We start from the raw sequence: 17854 nt of genomic DNA, 5'->3' as shown, positions 1-17854 counted from the left end.
AGAGTAGGGGCTCTCAGCTCTCAGCGGGGAGGCCAGAGTCTTATTCAGTCTTGTGCCCGGGGAGGGCTCCTGCACTGCACTGCAGGGAAGTGCCGCCAAGGCTTGATTTCCCCTCAGCGGAGTGCCCTCTCCTCGCTCACGTATCCCAGAGTCAGCGCTGACCTGACGCAGCTCAGGCACTGTGCACTCCCCTCGAGAAATCACCCAAGGAGCCGAACTCCTGGGGGATAGGCCCTCAGACCCCGAGTGAGAGTAGGGGTTCTCAGCTCTCAGCGGGGAGGCCAGAGTCTGATTCAGTCTTGGGCCCCGTATGCCCGGGGAGGGTTGGTGCACTGCACCGCAGGGAAGTGCCGCGAGGCGTGACTCCCCCTCAGCCCGGTGCCCTCTCCTCACTCGGCGCGCCTCAGAGTCAATGCTGACCAGACGCAACTCGGGGACTGTCCACTCCCCTTGAGAAATCACCCAAGGATCCGAAGTCCTGGGGGACAGGCCTCCAGACCTCAGTGGGCGGGAGGGGAGCGCCGGGGATTCAGGGTTGCCGGCAAAGGATTCCCAAAGTTTTATTCAGCCCTATGTCCGGCAGGAGAACGCCACGGCACCCCAGTAGGGGAGGTAGGTCCAGTTTTTAGAAGGTCTCTCCCGTGGAGTGTAGTGGGAGGGGCTTTAATTTCTGCCCACTTGTTCAATTGTGGGGCTACAGAGCCGGTCTCATGGGGGAGGGGGACTCCCGTCCGCTTGGTGGTGGATTTTGTACCTTTTGTTTGCGTCCTTGTGATCACAACTTGCCTCAGCGGTGTTGATGTGCGTTCTTCAGCCTTCTCTCTTGGTGAGGCTCAAGTCCACCAGGATACTTACTAAATTCCTGTCCCTTAACTCTCCTTCTGGACGGGAGCCTTTGTTGAAAGCTGGCTTCAGTCCGCCATCTTGTCTCTCCCGGTCTCAACTTTTATAAAGCAAAGATCAGTTTTATAGGCCTAAGAACTTTTCTTGCTGTGTGAAATTCTTTCAAAATTACCTTTAATCTTACAGGTCTTTGCAGTTGAAAAATATTTTCCCATGTATAAGTTCGATGTTCAAGTAAGCATTTTAAAAACATATATAATTTTATTAAATGAATTCATTCATGAACACTGAAAAACAAGTCATTAGACCCTTTAAGACCCAGACTATTTTCTTATTCACAGTATCTTAATACCAGTGGGGGAAAAGCATTCATTTTTATAAACAAGGAGATATAAAGAATATTGGATCTGTAAGTCTTGATAAAATATATCTCTATATAAAATACAATGAAGCATTACTTTATTATTCTCTTCAATTTAGGATCATTGAAATGAATTTTATGCTGAAAAAGAAAACATTCACATTATGCTTACCAGTCTCTGTGTGTATACACATATATACATATATATATTTACATGCAAACATGTGAAAACTAGACGAGTGGGAAATAGACATGTAATTTAGAGATTATCAGAATATTATTGAAGAATATGTTATATTTTCAATATGTTACACATACAATTATCTATATAGGAATTTTTAATTTAAAAATTAAAAATTTTCAACTAATGTATTACATAAAGTGCTATAAGTTAAAATAAAGAAAATAAAATCTGACTTTTCAAAGAAAAAATAGTATTAGTATGGGCTAAGTTCCAATTAAAGGCCTGATAGTCAATTCTATATTGAATTATTTTCTCTCTTACTTTCTGATACCTGCAGAGGAAGGAATAGCATTGTATTTCATACAGCACAGTATTACGCTTTACGAAATTTGCACCTTTTTCACAGTTCTTATTTTATTTCTAATGCAAAATATTAGAAAGTTTAAAAACTTTTACTTCATGAGCAAGGTCCTTATGGCCTTCTGTCATGCTGAGAAGTTTACTGAATCTTTAGCCCAGAGGTCATTAAATCCGGCCACCATGTTAACAGCTGGTGTGAACTCAGAGGCAGTCTGCAGAGTCAACTGTCCCCTGCCTTGGCCACTTCCTCTATGGCTTCTGGGGGACCCTTCTCTCCAGTGTCTCGAGGCTGCACCTTCATGACACTGGGGCTATTTCCCAGGCAGATACAAAACTACGGGCCCCTTCCAAACCAGTTCCCTTGGGAGGTCCTCTTCTTATCAATCTGTGTATTACCTTGTTCAACCCACATTGCAGAGGAACTTCTAGGCAGAAAAGAGTGTCAGTGCTGTGACTTTAGGGCCATTGAACACTGGCCGGTATTTCAGAATATTCTTCTTTCTTATTCTGGTGCCTCATTCCCTCCCTCGGCCCTACTGACACCAGGCATCCCTTTCTCCTCTGACACTGAAGCCAATAGCTCGAGGACTTCTAGGGACCAGCCTGGAAGTGAGTAAAGTCCTCTGGGAAGGAAAGCCCAGAGGCTCAGAGAAAACCTGCTGTGGGAGCATCTCTGGATGACGTGGATACAATTAATGGGACACTCTGAATCTGACCAGTATACAACCAATTTTGTCTAAATTTATATTTTCACTTTGCTGAAGGATCTACCCTCCCTCTGTGAGTATTCTATATATAATTTCGAAAATGCTAGGACCTTAAAATGAGTAAAATTATGAGCCAATTAACATGCCAACACACTGGGTGAGTGACCTACCATTAGACTGTGCTCTATTAAATAGAGCAAGGTTAGCAAACATGTGGCCTCCATCACCTGACCTATGGTAATGGCACTAATCAGTCAGAAGATGCCCCAGCCATCCACCATTCGCAATCCATGCCACAGCCAGGTGGGCTGGTACCACCAGTCAGTCAAAGCGGGCTCACAAAATGAAATTTATTTGCCCTTTCAGAAACAGAAGTGAGCCCATTTCTTCCAGAATTCATTAGTAAACTTCAGATGTCATGAGGAGAAGAGGATCTTAGGAGGAAAAAGAGGAAAAGTCCCAGAGGCAGTGGTAGGGCCCCTCCTGCAGTTCCCCCCAGCAGCCCATCAGACTGAATTAGAGATTTACTAAATTAGCTAAGTGTCCTGTTGGCAGGTTCAGGCAACCTCATCCCGAGCTGAGAAACCAAAGGAAGAAATCGCACCAGTGGGCTGGGGCAGGGAGGGCGAGGCCTCAGTGAGCCTGGAAAGCCGGTCCTGGGATTAGGGACAGGGGCTGCAGCATCACTGCACAGGTGCCCAGCAGGGCCATCATCCAGGAAGGATCAACCTTTGCGACCGACAGCAGGGAGATGGGCAAATGTGTAAGAGCATGTTTACATACGTTTCCTTTGTAAAATATATTGTCTTCAAAAGGGAATTTAAGGGAAGAAGTCCCCCGTTCGACTGTGTGTTCCCAGCAATGTCTCACAGAGCGAGCCCATGTCAGGTTCTGTCTGGGTGCCCATGTGTGAGCCCGGGCCTCCTCTGAGGCCACCACCAGCTTCCCTCCAGCCTCCCACAAAGGCCATTTGCTTGTCAACAATGACTGAGGACTCAATTCTGCATAATGGCAGCCAGGTGGTCTTATAGTTCCTCAAACACCCTTTTGTCTTGTTAGCATGTTTAATATCAGGGGAAGGCAAAAAGGAAAAGTCACACTTAAAAATGGCATCAGGAACATCTTTGTTTTTCTCCATTTGGCCTTCTGACAGGATTTCCTAGACTGGCAGCTGTCACCAAATCGGCCTTTCCTTACAGGTGGCCCCCTCCCCCTCCAAACAATAAAAATGAAAAACAAACCCAGTCAGTTCATTGTTCTACATTTTAAATTCATGATTTTAAATTTTTAAGATGATCATACTGATTATACTTTGCATTTAGTGTGAGAAAAACATCCTCACCCTAAAAACACAGGATCTGTTCTTTAAAAGCCCTATTAACATAATCCTAGATATTGTTACATTTGTTCCAATGAACGGTTTCATAAATCAGCCTTTATTGATTATTTGAGGAACCTGATACCATTTTCAACCACTTAAAATAACTGAGTGGTTGACGATCCCTCTCTGGTGACTCAGTTCAATGTGGGATGTGTTGGGTTTTTTCCTGGTCGAGAGACATTTATCCTTTGATGTGTTATTTGTCCAATGACTGAGATAAAGTGCTGTGTGCAAATGTGCTAAAGAGAAAATATCATTATGTCCTCATTTCTATTTTCTTTCTTTGTAACCTGAATTTCTCCAGTTTTTGGTGCTACAATAAGATTATCTGATCCACTGTTTCACAAACAGTAAAACTTCTCTCACTATTTGCAAAATAATACTAAGTTCTAGCCTGCTCCCAGGAACACAGTGTTATTCCCACATCCTTTTACCTAAGATCAGATTTAGGAAGGCAGGTTTCACAACTGCTTTGAACTTCCCCTTTGATATTGCCCACTACAGTCTTGAGTCTGACCTATGGGCACTTTCTCCTGGGCTTCAGTAGAACTTTTGGGAACAGAGCAATTACAGTTTTGAGTTATAAATAGACAATATGATGAGATTCACTGGCCAAGTTCATGTCTCTATCAGTCTCACAAATAACTTTGACTTGCTTAATACGGCATAGTAATTGGTGATGGGTGCCAGGTGCAGTGACTCACGCCTATAATCCCAGCACTCTGAGAGACTGAGGCGGGTGGATTGTTTGAGCTCAGGAGTTTGAGACCAGCCTGAGCAAGAGTGAGACCCTGTCTCTAAAAATAGCTGGGTCTTGTGGCATTTGCCTATAGTTTCAGCTACTTTGGAGGCTGAAGCAAGAGGATTGCTTGAGCCCAAGAGTTTGAGGTTGCCGTGAGCTATAACACCACAGCACTCTACCCAGGCCCAAGAAAATGAGACTATGTCTCAAAAAAAAAAAAGGAAATAGGTGATTGAGTTGGAGTATATTCATAATATCATTAAATAATAGTATCAATAATAATTCCTTTGCCAACAAACAGGCCATTAGCACAGAACTATCAGATGCTTTAGTTCTTTTCTAAAAATTATCTTGAAATTTGTTATTAGTACCCACTTTAGATTGTTTCTCCAGCCTTGATTGGTTTTATGTAAAAAAAAAAATAATAAGGCAACAATTATTTTTAAAGTTTATATAAATGAAACTACAATTCAAAACTATTTAAAAATAAAAACTGGCATTTATAAGTTGGCCTATTTTATGCTTCTTCTGGATCAGGGCACTGAAGGTCATAAGCTCATCCAAATATCCCTCATTGTTTACCTTATATAATTAACACATATCCTAAACATAGACAAGACCATATGTAAATGGAGGCCTTTTCCTAAACTTAGCTGTGAGTCACCAAGCAGCCCATAGCTAATTTCCCTTGTAGCGGGTCCCACTTCCCGGTTCCTCTCTCCACACTCTCTGTTCCCTTCTCATCTCTGCCCATCCAGCCAGCTGTCACTACTGCATCACACGGTGCTTTACCCTGTCCTGCCAAAAGATAGGTTGACTGGTTGGTAGGGTGGTTGATCGGTTTGTTTTTCATCTTTTCCTGCAGCAGGTGAAAACTGGCTTGGTAGCATGCACAATAAAACGGGCTCTGTCCTGGACTGAGTTTTATATGGTAATTTAGTGTTAGAGTGAAAGAAGAATATTATATTACACTAGCATATACTATTCAGTGTGTTCTGTTTAGAAAGGAAAATTTTTTTATTTTTTTGGAATATGGTTTTTGAGAATCATTTCTTCACATTAAACTTTTTGTTTGTAAGTTTAATTCTATCAGCCCTACAAAATACAGATACGCACACACCCCTTCTTTAGATAAGAACCCAAGACCTAAATAAAATGTAGTCCCACACTATATAATAGCGATGCAGGTTTTTCAGAAGGCACTTTCCTTCTAGTTTTTACATGCTTTGCATAAGGACCTTGTGAAGGGAGTGATAAAATCCAACAAATTGTCTTAGTACTGAGCAGCACAGCCAACTTACGGTAGCACCTGAACAAGAGCCTCTTCTGAGCCTGTGAGGTCCATGAACATTTTCAGCGAGCTGGACTAAGACCATTTTCTTTTGCTATTTACAAACTACAGTCATACTTTGTGATTTATTTGTGGTGTCTTTAGAGGGAGAGAAAACAGAACAAGCGTGTTAAAGCTGCTAGGGAGGTAAGGCAAGTGAGAACACAGTGGAAATGTATGGGAAATGAGAGCAGAGAACACGTCTATTTTCCCTCGAGCTGGAAATGATGCTGTGAGTGGAGTAAGGCAACTTCTAATCCTGAAGGAGTAGCTGTTGGGTTTGTATACTCAGATGACATACGTTTTGTTCTAGTAGAATTTGATTCTTCAGGTTTTCAATATCAATCAATTTATGTGGCCTTAGATTGAATTACTTTCCTGTGATCTTCTTGTAAATTCCTACAATGAGAATCTTTAGTTTTCCATCCTGTACAACCACCCACCCTGATTAGCCAATGGCCCAATCTCACAAATTTGTAGTATTTTATTTTCTTAAATACTTGCTTAATTCAGAGATGTGAGCAGAATGGAAAAAAAAATAAAGAATTTCCTGAGTTGTAATCATTTAGAATGTTTGAAATAATTTGAATGGATGGGGATTATTTGCTTGAGAGAGCCTTTTTCTTGACAGTATTCCTAGGAGCTAGGAATGCCAGCATTCTTATCTCAAACTCTGACATCCTTTGACAAGTTGCTTTAGTTCTCTGCATCACTCTGACCTTTATATAATGAGGATAATAATGTTTATCTAGCTTAGATAGAATTTTCCATTGTATTGTTAAGAATACTTCACACTGATAAAGTAGTCTTCCCTTTAAGACGCTTCGCATGCTTTACAAATAAAAATGATTTAACAGTTTGGTGTTTCTTATTGTATAGATGTAGAAACAAAAAAAAAAAAACAGAGAAATCACATTTTACCACATATTCTTATGTGTAATAATAGCTAATATTGCTGAGCAGTTGCCTCTTACCAAACAGTGTGCCTTATCTCATTTGATTCTATAATAACCCTATGAGGACTTTACTCCTGTTTTCATAGTAAGGGAAATAGAGGCTTTAAAAGGCTAAGAAACTTCCCCAGAATCATCCAGTGAGTAGGTGAGATGTCAGACCACAGGACAAGCATCTGCTGCCTCCCAGGAGCTCCAGGATCAAACCATGTCCAAGTGCATCTCAGCAAGAGTGCCGTGAAAAGAGAACAGGGAACTGCTTGATTTGTTTTTTGTTCGGTTGTTTGTTTCTTAATTTTTGAGACAGAGTCTCACTTTGTCACCCTCGGTAGAGTGCCACGGCGTCATAGCTCACAGCAACCTCAAAGTCCTGGGCTCAAGTGATCTTCCCGCTTCAGCCTCCCAAGTAGCTGGGACTACAGGTGCCCACCATCACACCCGGCTAGTTTTTCTATTTTTAGTAAAGATGGGGTCTCATTCTTGCTCATGGTGGTCTCAAACTGCTGAGCTCAGGTGATCCTCCTGCCTTGGCCTCCCAGAGTGCTGGGGTCACAGGCATGAGCCACCACACCCAGCCCTGATTTGGAGTTAGTAATAGATTTCCTATTGCCTGAGCTGGTTACTTGGTTAACAGTTTGCATCTTTCTTTACATTTCTGAGACCTCTCTCACAAAACAATTGCATTAGAGGATATTTCATGTTTCCTTGGCTGCACACAGTGGCTGTCCTACCCCTGAGAGCAGCACCCGCTCCCTCTCAGTTTGGAGCTCTACCCTCCCACTCTCCACGTTCACGTGGAACTGAGTGTAAAAGCACCACCTCCTCTCCAAGTCCTGTTAGCCATATCCTGTCACATTTTATACTTCAAACTGTGTAACAGTAATGATAGTCTTTCATCCAAACCATTTTTAAAATTTTAGCAGTGTTTCTGGCTCAAAGCAGGTTGTGGCTGAGGGGAAAAAACAAAAAGCAAAAAACCTTTGCAGCTTTTTTTTTTTTCCCAAATATAAAAACTTACCCTGAGCAGACAAATTTTCTACAGGGCTGTCAGCAGCAGACCTAATTGCTTTTCATGTAAATTAAGAATATGTACTTTTGTTTAAGCAGTAATCCAGGTCAACATGAGAGGGGTGATTTATTTGTTTTTGCTTATTTAGAGCTTTGAAATGGCACTCAAAGCGTGGTATGAAAGATATTCCTGGCTTCCATTTATTTAAGAAAATGTTCTTCTTTTAAACTTTTCTTTTTCAAATCTCCACTTAGCAATACCAATGATGCACTCTACACATCATGAAGGCATATAAAAATACTTAACAGCCTTGTGATAAGACATATTTTTTAATTTTTTATGATTTAAATCTTGATGAATCTGAGAATATGTGTCTACAGGTGAATACTGGTATGGAACCATTTGCTTTGCAGTTGCCTTGCTCGGATTATCGTAGGTTTTTCCTATCCTCCTGGATACAGAAACATTTGACTGTCAAAAGAGGAATGGAATGGACAAATTCTGAACATAGATTATATCACAGGGAGGAATTTCTGACTGACCCTTTCCGGTTTATGACATTAGTGAGTTTAAATGTGCACCACCGATCATTGGCCCCCTGCGCACAGAAAATTGTATCTCAGCAGGTTCTTCCTGGAGTCTGGCGAAAAGGTTTGTTCATTTGTTTGTGTGTTTGTTTTAAGCACTTGCTGCCAGGAGAGTATTTCGGGGACAAATATACCACAAAGAAAGTCTATTTTTAAAGATCAAAGAACCATTTTTCTCATTTATATAATTTGTAGCAATGTAATATATCATCTGTCCCCAAATCCATTGTAGCTCTGATCCATTCATTGGTTGCCATACTCTCATAAATATGACGTATTAACAATAAAATAATTTAGAAGCATCCATGCCCCACGGAGGCCATAGAGTTATATGAGTCTAAAATATAGGCTCTTTCTGTTGAGGGGGCCAATTCTTGACTGCTATTACCGTGTCAAATTACTTTATTCCTCCATAAGAGAACATTATAATAATGCACTCATGATTATACGTTTCAGTTTTTAAGTGTGTTGTTAACAATGAAGAAAAATATTGAGTGCAAAATATAGATTTGCAGGGAAAGCAACCTTCAAAAGATTAAGTATTGGTCAGAAAGAAAATGAAGAATCAGGAATTCTAAGAGCAAGATTTTTCCCTGAAGAAGCTAACTACTCAAAAATAAGTAAATAAGTCTTACCTTGTTCAATTTAGTATGTGGTTTGCTCACGAGAGAGTGAATTTTTTTAATGTCTTACACAAAATGCATTCATGCAGCAAAAGTTTAATGATGAATTATTGCTATACACATTGTGTGATTATGTATTTATAACAATTGAAATTTTTAATAAAACTTAAAACTAAAATTTAAAAGAATTTAATGATGATGGTAGAACAGAACACAGCAACTGCAGTAATATATAAAAGTGGAAAACATTTTGCTACTGGTGGGGATGGGTCGATCTTGAGGGGTATTTGTTCACATATTTCTGTAGGCAGTATTAATTTAGACTGCATTCTTCCAAAAAAAGTAATTTATGATATATTTATCTATACTCTTCTCTCTTTCAAAAACAGTTTAAGGTAGCTGAATTTTTTTTTTTTTTTTTTTATTGAGACAGAGCCTCACTTTGTCACCCTGGGGTTGAGTGCCGTAGCATCATAGCTCACAGTAACCTCAAACTCATATGCTCAAGCGATCCTCCTCCCTCAGGCTCCCAAGTAACTGGAACTACACTCTGTCACTCTGGGTAGAGTGCCATGGGCTCAGTCTAGCTCATAGCAACCTCAAACTCCTAAACTCAAGTAATCGTCCAGCCTCAGCCTTCTGAGTAGCTGGGACTACATATGCCCACCACCACACTTGGCTAGTTTTTCTATTTTTATTTTTATTTTTTTATTTACTCGTTTTTTGTTGAGACAGAGGCTCACTTTGTTTCCCTTGGTAGAGTTCTGTGTCATAATAGCTCACAGCAACCTCACACTCTTAAGCTCAAATGATCCCCTTACCTCAGCCTCGTGAGTAGCTGGGATTACAGGGGCCTGCCACAATACCCAACAGGTCTCAATTTTGCTCAGGCTAGTCTTGAACTCCTGAGCTCAGGAGATCACCTGCGACAGACTCCCAGAGTGCTAGGATTATAGACATGAGCTGCTGCACCAGCCTAATTTTTCTATTTTTAGTAGAGACAAGGTCTTTCTCTTGCTCAGGCTGGTCTCAAACTCCCAAGCTCAACTTCCCACCTTGGCCTCCCAGAAAGCTGGGATTATGGGGTATGAGACACTGCGCCCAGCCATGCTATTTTAATCAGCAAAATTAATAGCATTTTTACCCTCACTTCCCATTTTAAGACTAGAATTTATCCTCAGGATAGGTAACAAATGCCAGTTTTTGAAACTTCAGGATTGATGAAAACATGAATTCTGGGACTCACTACCCTTAGAATTAACAGAGCTCTGAAAATTCTGCCCATTTGGCGTGCATATGGCACCATCTGTTAATCTCACCCCTAAATTGCACTTGAACCCTTTTCATGTTCTTCGTCCCCAGAGCTCCTCTTGTTTTAGTGGCTCTCCTATCTGCACCATGGTGGTTGCCACAGTTCTCAGTGTTGTTTCCCATCACTTTTCCCATCTGTAGTCAGAGCAATACTCTCAAGACATAGATGGGACTGTGATGTCCCCTGCTTGAGTCCCTTCAAAGATTTCCATGAGTCTCAGTGGGAAAATTAAAATTCGTGGCCTCCCCCACTGCACACTACCCAGTCTGGCCCCTCCTTGGCACGCCACAGTCCTGCTGTCCCACCCAGACAATGACTCAGAGCTCCCAAAAATGGGCCTTCTCTCAGATCCTCAAACTCACCCTCTCTCTTCCATCACAGGCTTTGTACGCGCTATCCCCTCAGTCTCAATGCTCCTCCACCCCACTTCTCACTCTTGCTCCAGCAGCCCTGGGGAATTCCTACCAGCTTCCAGCTCTGTTGGAAACACCCCTTCCTTCAGGAGCCTTCACTGGGCCTCTTGTGTCTGTCGGCACTGGGGTCCTGTGACACAACTGCTGTGCAGAAACACTGTTGTTAAACAAATCCAGCTATCTCTGTGTGACAGTCTGGTTAATATCTGTCTCAGTTACATGAGGACAAACACTGTGTCTGGTTTTGCCTCTCTTTGCACCCCCAAAACCTAAAATAGTGTCTGGTATATAATATAACACCATCGTATTTGCAGAACAAAAAAATGAATAAATAAGTAGTACTAACATTTTTCAAACAATCTAGTATTTCAGTCATCTGGTTTTATCTTTGCAACATGCAAAGACCACTTAAACGAATTTTGGGAACAAAATTTTGAAGAAGCTACCATTGTTTTCTCATGTATTATTCTAATATTAAAATGGCGAGACACCAAAAATGTTCTTAATTTTGATGATTAAAAAGACTTAAATACTTCTCAGCCACAACTTTATTATTATTATTTTTTTTTTTTTGTTAAGACACAGTCCTACTATGTCACCCTTGGTAGAGTGCCGTGGCGTCACAGTTCCCAGCAAGCTCAAACTCTTGGGCTTAAGTGATCCTCCTGCCTTAACCCCCAAGTAGCTGGGACTACAGGCACCTGCCACAACACCCAGCTATTTTTGTTGTTGTTGTTGTTGTTGTTGTTGTTGTCGCAGTTGTCCAGGCCTGGACTAGGCTGGAATCCACCAGCCCTGGTGCATGTGGCCAGCACCCTACCCACTGAGCCACAGGCGCTGCCATCCACAACTTTATTGAACTGATTTATTTATCTTGCTGATAGTTTTTTATTATAATAAGCTCAATTTGACAGTCAACAGATTTCAGTATATTTTTGCCAGTTTATTTCATGGTGTGTTAAAAACTGCTCTAATCTGCTAAAAGTCTTCCTCTTGTGGGTTATGTGCTTTTTATAAAGTAATGAATCTTCCTCATATTTGTCTATAGTAATAGGATGGGGAAAAGCAAAAATAATGGAGTTCTACTCTCATTCTGTTGAATGGTAAATAATCCATACCATCTTCTTCTCTAAACTGCTTTATCAAATATCAAATATTGTCTAAGTACAGTTTCAAATTCTTCTCTGGACTACGCTACCAAACATGTACCAATTGTATTTTCATAGAAGGCAACTGTGTGGCATCAGAAGAACAGGGTTTTATCATTTTTAAGCAGGAGCGAGCAACTTTCTTTGAATGACACTTGTCTGTTCTCATTGTCATATTTAAATTTTGTTTGCATCCACTCCTTTCCTGTGGTGTTAAGCTAATCAATTTACATAGAAAGACTCTGCATCTTATTGTTATGCTCACTGTGTTTTATTTCAAGATAAAATTGGAACTTGGTGGGGAGCATAGGACAGATTCATCACATAAAGACACTAAGGGTTTATGACAATTTTAATCACCTTAAAGGATGAAAGCAAATGACAAAAATTTATCATCATACTTTTTCTACTCTGATTTTGAACACACTTTCCATCTTGTATTGTTTCTCTCAAGATGCTAATTGAGAAGTTAGTTGGCTCTAGAAGAATATAGCTAGCTTTTGATTTCGAATCAAGCATCTATTGGCAAACATTCATTTACAATTTCCTCTTACCAGTCAAGAGTCCGTTCCTAGTCTTAAAAATGATGACTTAAGCTGACTAGAACAAAACTATTTCAACTTCATTTATAAAGATAAATAATTATAACTTAGAATTTAAAATCATTTTAAAATTTGCTAACATTCTTCTAAGTGCTTTATAAATGTTAATTCATTTCATACTTATAACAAACCCAGGGGAAGGTATGGTTTTACCCCCATTTTAAGGAGGAAATAATTAAGGAATAGCAGTTCAAGGTTGCTCAAGGTCATGCAAACACAGTTGTTATGTGGCAGAGTCTGATTGCAGAGTCTGCACTCAAAGCCTCTGGCCCTGCCTTGAAAGCCTGCTGTGTCCCTACTACAGTAGGGGCTCATTCTCCAGCAATTACATGTACTCAGATCTGCATAGACTCAAGTTTAAGACCAATGAAGAGCTATAAACTCCTCCAATGTCCATAAGAAACTAAAATATACATCTTCAGCAGGGTGCTGTGGCTCACACCTGTAATCCCAGTACTCTGGGAAGCTGAAGCAGGTGGATTGTTTGAGCTCACAAGTTTGAGACCAGCCTGCGCAAGAGCGAGACCCTGTCTCTAAAAATAGCTGAGTGTTGTGGAGGGCCCTTGTCGTCCCAGCTACTCGGGAGATTGAGGCAGGAGGATCCCTTGAGCCCATAAGTTTGAGGTTGCTATAAGCTGTAATGATGCCACAGCATTCTACCGAGGACAACAGAGTGAGATTCTGTCCCCGAAAAAATAAAAATGAAAAATCAAATCAAATATACATCCTCAAAGATGAAATTCAGGGCCAACTTTCAGGAAACCCTGGAACAAAACTCTTGTGTAGCCATTTGAAGCCCGAGCTGCCCAGTGCCGAAGCCTCCGCTCCGCTGTTCACTCTCTTCCCGGGGGCAGCATGGCTTACACACAAAGGCCAAAAGATGCTTAAATCCTGTTTTCTTGGTTAAAGTTTTTGTTTGTTTGTTTGTTTGTTTTTTCAGTAAAGGGGGACTGATCTGTGAGCATAGATTGCCACCTACCAGAGTTGAATTGCTTTTCCCTGCTGAAGAAACCATTTCCAATTTCAGGATCCTCCCCATCCTCCCTCTACCCTTGGTATTTTGTAGAGAGCCCCCTTTGCTGGGTTCCTAGCACAGACGTTATCTGCCGTGCAACAGCAGCACGGGTGCAAAACAGCATCCTTAGGTGCACAGCAGTCGGTCTGAAGAAGTACGGAAGTTTTAAAATGAAAATACTGACGATGTTTCTATTCCAGGTTCCCCCACTGTGGGAAAACAATCTGATGAATTAAGGTGAGAGAAAAGACACAGATAAGTGATGCTATCACATATACGTAGTCACACACACATAGACATATAGGACACAAGGGTGCCAAAAAGTGTATACCCATTTTAAGAAAAGAAAAACCTGTATTAAAATTGTAATACTCAAGTCATGTTTGACTCCCGCGATTGTAATAGATACAAGATACAACATGCAAGATAACAAACAATACTGGTGTATGTTGAGCATTACAATTTTAATACGGTTGTTTCCTTTCTTAATATGTGCATACACTTCTTTGGCACACTCTGTATATATATAGAGAGAGAGAGACAGAGAGCCTGGGATGGATGAGGGTTGCTGATATAATCATGAAAAGAAAAAAAAAGTACCAGAAGTAACCTCATGCCCTCCACAATTTTTTTTTTTTTTTTAGACAAAGTCTCATTCTGTCACCCTCAGTAGAATGCGTGACATCAGAGCTCACAGCAACCTCAAACTCCTGGGCTCAAGGGATCCTCCTGCCTTGGCCTCCCGAGTACCTGGGACTATAGGTGCCCACCACTATGCCTGGTCAGTGGTTGTATTTTTAGTAGAGATGGGATCTTGCTCTTGCTCAGGCTGGTCTCAAACTCCTGAGCTCCAGGGATCCTCCGGCCTCCTCCTCCTGGAGTGCTGGGGTTATTGATGTGAGCCACTGCACCCGCCCCTCCACAAATTATTGATCTTAGAAGCACTTGCCCTTCCCTGTCTGGCACCTGTCACAATGTCTGAAAGGAAAAAAGGACTTAGTAAATATCTCTGAAATAAATCAATAAATGAAGAAAGAGAAGAAAGAAGTTAAGAAAGAAGAAAGCATCAGATAAAGGAAGGAAAGAAGGGAGGAAAAGAGAAAGGGAAGGAGAAAGGGAAGGATAAACCTCTTCAATCCAGGCCCCTTGACTCGTACTTAATCGTTCACACTTCTGTTTCACACCTAAACCTATTGCCCAGGCAGCCTCTGTCCAGTCCTTTCTCACCCATCTCAATTTCTCAAGTCACCAGTGTCATCCATGTGCACCTAAGAAAATGGCTCTCTCTCTCCTGCCTCAAAGAAAGCAGCGCCTTTCCTCCTCTGGGAGGAGAAGACCTCCTGCCTCTCATGGATCCCAATCTCCCCCTTCCTTCGGTAGCATCTGCAGCCCCCATGTGCCAGCGACTTCCCAATCCTGTCTGATGAGCGTCTTTGGGATGATCCAAAGCAAATCGCCACCACAGACCACTCCCTCCCTTCTCCTGCCCCACTTCTCTCTTCTTGTCATGATCCAACATGCTCTATCTCTGGCTGTTATGCTCTCTGACTGACCAGAGCGTTTTGTTACAGAAATCACAGGCATTCTGGAAAGTCAAATCCTGGGGTCTTCCAACCATTGCCAGCCTGCCAAGCCTGCCAGTGGCCTTCGGCACTGCTCACCAGTTCTCTTTCTTCTCAAACACTGTCCTATGACCTTCACGTGACTCCTGGGCCAGGGCTCCCTTCCTCTGTACCCCAGTACCCTTTCTGCTTTCCTCCCTCCCTCCCCAACACCCTGGATATAGGTGTTTCCTCAACTTGTAAACCAACTTCTCCTCAGCACTGGAAGAGTTACATCTCTTCCATGATTTCCAACCTTGAACTCAACATGGGAAATGAATATCCTAACCAGACACCAATCTGGTCTCTCAGCATCCGCTTAGAAACCACATGCACCAGCTTTCTGAGAAATTAGTTTTCTCTTTTTCTGATAATTATATCAATTATGTCTTAGTCAACAAGTTTCGTACCTAAAAGTAATCTCTGACTTCTTGTCCTTTGCCATCTCTTAAATCTTCTGTGGTTTGGTTTGCTGGTTCCTATGTTTGTTTTCTGTTTCTTGGTATAGGGTAAGAAAAGGAAAGAAAGGGAATGGGGGGATTTCAACCCACTGTTTACCATTTGTAAACTATTCTAAAGGACTAAAATGCTAAGATGAGAACTCCAAGTAATTGACTTATTTTCACTAAGACTGTGGTTTAAAATGACTAAGTGACATGCAAATATAGGGAACCCATGCATTTTTTATCTTCATTGTTACCAGAAACAATATGTGGAAATTCACCGTAGTGGACTTAATCACTGGCTCTGGGAACACACACAGAAGATCACTTGTTTGGGGCTTTAAAATCAATTCATAATCATTTCACTTCTGGTAAAGATAAATAACCACAGATCGTATACATTTATTCCTCTTAAACTATTACATGAAATGCAAAAAAGCTCTATCTGCATATATGAAATACATTTTGGCTTAACACAGTGCTAAGGTAGCCTACAAACACTCTCTGTATGACTATTAATCATCTTTTCGGTTTAATTGTACTAAATCAGACAAAATCCCTTGTTTAATGCTGATTTTAATTGTTAAAGATTTTCAGAACTAACACTATTTATATAAAACATCTGATCGAATCTTCTTCCAGTTTATTTATTTTATTTATTCTTTTCTAGATTTTCTGATCTTCTAAGACAAAGTGATTTGGAATTTCTGTGCAAGCAAAGGAATTAAAGACCTCTTTAAAGAAGAAGAGAAGGTAAGTCCCTGGAACTAAAATGTCTACAGACCTGAAGTCTTCTTCAAATACACAGCCCGTTTGTCTTGACAGCGTAAATCATTTCACTAAGCTGCTGTTTATTTTGGAGCTCATTATGCTGTTAAACTCAATGAATTAGCTGTAGGTAAATGATTCCAAAAAAGTATAATTCATCTGATTTCCTGGACTATTCCTCTAGGAAACCATGGGGCATTTCTACAACACTTTCTTTTTCTGTAAAATTAGATGAATGAGGACTTTCTATAAAAAAATCTCTGCTTTTTAACTAAAGAGAATTTTCTAGCAGGACAGTGTAGAACAAACACAGTGAATTACAGTGTGTATGTGCGTATGTACGCGCAAGTTCACACAAGTGTTCGTGCTTTCCCCACTTTGGAAGGGCTTTGTTTGGCAGCTCTCTTGTTCTCGAGAAGTCTTAATCCTTTCTGCGTGGCATTTACAGGCAACCTTGGAGAATTAAACTTGTACCTGGTTATTTTTTTTTTCCTCCTTGAAATAGCTCAGTGCCTTTTCTCAATAGTAACCATGGTCTAGTAATTTAAAGCCTTTGAACCTTGTGAACAGATTAATTTAAAACCATATTCTAAGGGATTTCCACAAAATGGAAACTGTCTTCTACCAAGAAGCTACAAAAGAATTTACAACAGAAAATCTGATAAGTGTCCCGCACAGGGACTTTGTACAGCCGTGGTAGGCCCCGCTGCTCAAGGGGAATCTTTCCAAAGTCCTCACTTTCGGAGCTTGATGAGTTGAGCTTTTGAGTTTCCTCGCCTGCCCTGATTGATGGTTTGTTTCTTCTTTAAATATAAAATTCAATAAAAGGTTTCCATGAAGCAAAGACCTTTCTCAATTATGATATAATTATAACATACCAGTATGTAGGAATAACATTTACCATCATAAAACCTGAGTTACTTGAGCACCTTTCTTTTTGATGCCGTTCGTTGAAAGACAATATACTGCAGAAGCTTAGGGAGCATGCCTGCACCTTAATAGTCTATGACAATAGCTATGATGTTGTCATCGATACTATTTTATGTCAGGTTACTAGATTTGAGTTAACTTTATATCTAAAACAAGTTGACACAATTTAGTATTTGCAAAAAGGGAGTTTTTGCTTTTCTGAAAAGATAAGATAGAAAGCGTTGTTCTATTTTTAAGAATAAGATTGTGCTTTAATTGTTACATGAAATAGCAGTAACTACTGTTGTTTTCTTTTAATACCCCTCTCAGGCACTGAGTTTTTACTTTTCCCCTAAGGGCGTCTCAGAAACTGGTGACAAGAGAGTCCTTTAGTAATCGTTCCTGTGCATTCATACGCACACACACACACACAGACACATTCTTACGTGCTCGCTGAGTAATTAATCAAAACTAAAAGAAAGCTCTGGAATGAATAGCTATGCTAGGGGCCACTTCCCACACGCAGGGCATCTCCTTTCCTTAATCTCAACTGAGGTAATGGT

General features: G+C 40.8%; 1 protein-coding gene across 1 annotated transcript in view; it reads left to right on the top strand.

Annotated features, from left to right (window-relative positions):
- TENM3 (teneurin transmembrane protein 3) overlaps positions 1-17854 on the top strand; it is a 953923-nt gene that overhangs the window by 246618 nt on the left and 689451 nt on the right. Inside the window, exon 3 of the mRNA XM_053585025.1 lies at positions 16285-16367. The gene's annotated coding sequence lies outside the window, so the exon portion shown is untranslated. The remainder of the gene's footprint in view (positions 1-16284; positions 16368-17854) is intronic.

This window comes from Nycticebus coucang, chromosome 1, assembly GCF_027406575.1.
Source record: "Nycticebus coucang isolate mNycCou1 chromosome 1, mNycCou1.pri, whole genome shotgun sequence".
Classification (NCBI taxonomy): domain Eukaryota; kingdom Metazoa; phylum Chordata; class Mammalia; order Primates; family Lorisidae; genus Nycticebus; species Nycticebus coucang.
The sequence above is the reverse complement of the archived record's forward strand: the minus strand, read 5'-3'. Positions and strand labels throughout refer to the sequence as shown.